Raw genomic sequence first — 2,500 nt, 5'->3', positions numbered from 1 at the left:
GTAAACTCCAGATGACCTTGTGATTCCTTCGTCGGGCACTGGTAAAGGGTGGCGATGATTCGTTCTATAATAGAAATACCCGTCGTAGCGATTCGGCCGTGTCACCCGCCACGAAAATCTCTCTCGTCGTGGAATCCCCGCGTCGTAGAGTAAACGCGAAGGCTTGCTATAGAAGACTATAGTTTATACGCCTGTGGTTCACCGGTTGCCTGCTCTCCGGGGTACGCGATCGCGCAGGAGTTACGGAAGAACTTGATGGGCCACGATCTCCAAGCGGCTATATCTTTCGACGATGGGACGATTCACGCGAAGAGAACGTTCGTGCATGCGTGAGGTGCGATAGCGTTGATTCGCTTGTCTGTACGGGGAGAAATAGAACGATGAGTTGACTTATCGGGTCTTCGTTGGAATTACCGTCGCTGGCATTGTAAACTCCAGATGACCTTGTGATTCCTTCGTCGGGCACTGGTAAAGGGTGGCGATGATTCGTTCTATAATAGAAATACCCGTCGTAGCGTTTCGACCGATGTCACCCGCCACGAAATTCTCTCTCGTCGTGGAATCCCCGCGTCGGAGAGTAACCGCCGAAGGCTTGCTATAGAAGACTATAGTTTATACGCCTGTGGTTCACCGGTTGCCGGCTCTCCGGGGCACGCGATCGCGCGAAGGTTACGGAGGGACGTGAAGCGCCCGAGCAATGAAACGTCCGCAGGAGGAAACGAGCAACCGCCGAACATTGTTTCGCGACGTTTCCATAATGTATTGTCGTTTCGCTCGCATCCCGCTTCTTTCCCCTAGTTTCCTCGACGCGTAGTTTCGCAGCCTTAGTGGACGAATCATTCTCGATTCGAGGAAAGATATGCAGTGGGGCGTGCAATGAGCCCGCCAGAGACCACGATCTCCAATGCGTCTTTACATCTTTCGACGATGGGATGATCCACGCGAAGAGAACGTTCGTGCTTGCGCGAGGTGCGTTAGCGTCGATTCGCTTTTCTGTACGGGGAGAAATAGAACGATGAGTTGACTTATCGGGTCTTCGTTGGAATTACCGTCGCTGGCATTGTAAACTCCAGATGACCTTGTGATTCCTTCGTCGGGCACTGGTAAAGGGTGGCGATGATTCGTTCTATAATAGAAATACCCGTCGTAGCGATTCGGCCGAGTCACCCGCCACGAAACTGTCTCTCTTTCGTCGTGGAAACCCCGCGTCGGAGAGTAAAACGCGCGAAGGCTGTGACTGTAACATATATATATATATACACAGTATACAATGCCTGTGGTTTTTGCGCGTGTCGGCTCTTCGGTATACGCGATCGGCCAGAGTTACGGAGGGACGGTGAAGCGCACGAGAAATTGAAACGGCCGCACGATTGGAACCGAGCAACCGTCGAACATTGTTTCGCGACGTTTCCATAATGCGTTTTCGTTTCGCTCGCATACCGCTTCTTTTCCCCTAGTCTCTGAGACGCGTTTTCGAGCCGTTCTTCTACTATCGATTCTCGTAGAGAGAAGGGACCGGGTAGTCTGGAAGTGGAACCCGCATCTTGCGTGTACCGTACACGGAATTGAGAGGACCGGCCGTGAAGCTCGTTTTAAAGCCGTGCGTCTGACACCCAACTCTTGCGCGCCAATTTCGCGGCAAGAGATAATATGGGACGAATGACCGGCAAAGAGCCAGCTGTGAAGTCTGTTTTTTTAATCGAATCCGTGGACGTGTGTATGCCGTAGCGTCGCTCGTCGTGTTCGTTCATGGTCGTTCCGAGAGAAAGAACGAAAGCGGTAACGAAGGGACCGGCCGTGAAGCTCGTTTTAAAGCCGCGCGTCTGACACCCAACTCTTGCGCGCCAATTTCGCGGCAAGAGATAACATGGGACGAATGACCGGCAAAGAGCCAGCTGTGAAGTCTTTTTTCATTATTTGCTTTCAATCGATCGATCGGTACGATTCGTGCAACGTTTCGCGCGATGCGACGCGAAAACATGCGCGCAACAATAGATGCGTCTGATCGGAAGAACGCGAGGGTCGACTGCACGCGATGGATTCAGTATCGGGTAGGATACAAAATATATCCCCGTCGTTTCCACGCGTGCGAGTCTTCTGCGTCTTTCGCGGGTTTTTGAATGCACTATACGCCCGGAACGTCGAGAAATATATACATATTACTTGAACGTTTTTCGTCTCGAAAGGCTTCGGTGTCGTCTCCAAGGCGACGCCTGAATCTCCTTCGCGCGCTGGTCGGAGATTCAGGTATCAACTTTTATCTTCTCTTTGAAAGAAGAGAGATATTAGGTCGAACAAATGAGAATAAAATTATATATGTGAAATATAAAATTTATACGATTACCCTGAACGGTGGATCACTTGGCTCGTGGGTCGATGAAGAACGCAGCTAATTGCGCGTCAACGTGTGAACTGCAGGACACATGAACATCGACATTTCGAACGCACATTGCGGTCCACGGATACAATTCCTGGACCACGCCTGGCTGAGGGTCGTTTA

At 51.2% G+C, this 2,500-nt stretch overlaps 1 non-coding gene across 1 annotated transcript; it reads left to right on the top strand.

Moving 5' to 3' along the window:
• The first annotated feature begins 2,341 nt into the window (after window positions 1-2,341).
• On the top strand, window positions 2,342-2,496 carry LOC143175357 (5.8S ribosomal RNA). The gene has a single exon (XR_013000165.1). It is a non-coding gene; the product is annotated as a 5.8S ribosomal RNA (ribosomal RNA).
• Window positions 2,497-2,500: the final 4 nt, after the last annotated feature.

This window comes from Nomia melanderi, unplaced genomic scaffold, assembly GCF_051020985.1.
Source record: "Nomia melanderi isolate GNS246 unplaced genomic scaffold, iyNomMela1 scaffold0064, whole genome shotgun sequence".
NCBI lineage: Eukaryota > Metazoa > Arthropoda > Insecta > Hymenoptera > Halictidae > Nomia > Nomia melanderi.
Note: the sequence above shows the minus strand (reverse complement) of the source record. Positions and strands in the feature narration are given on the sequence as shown.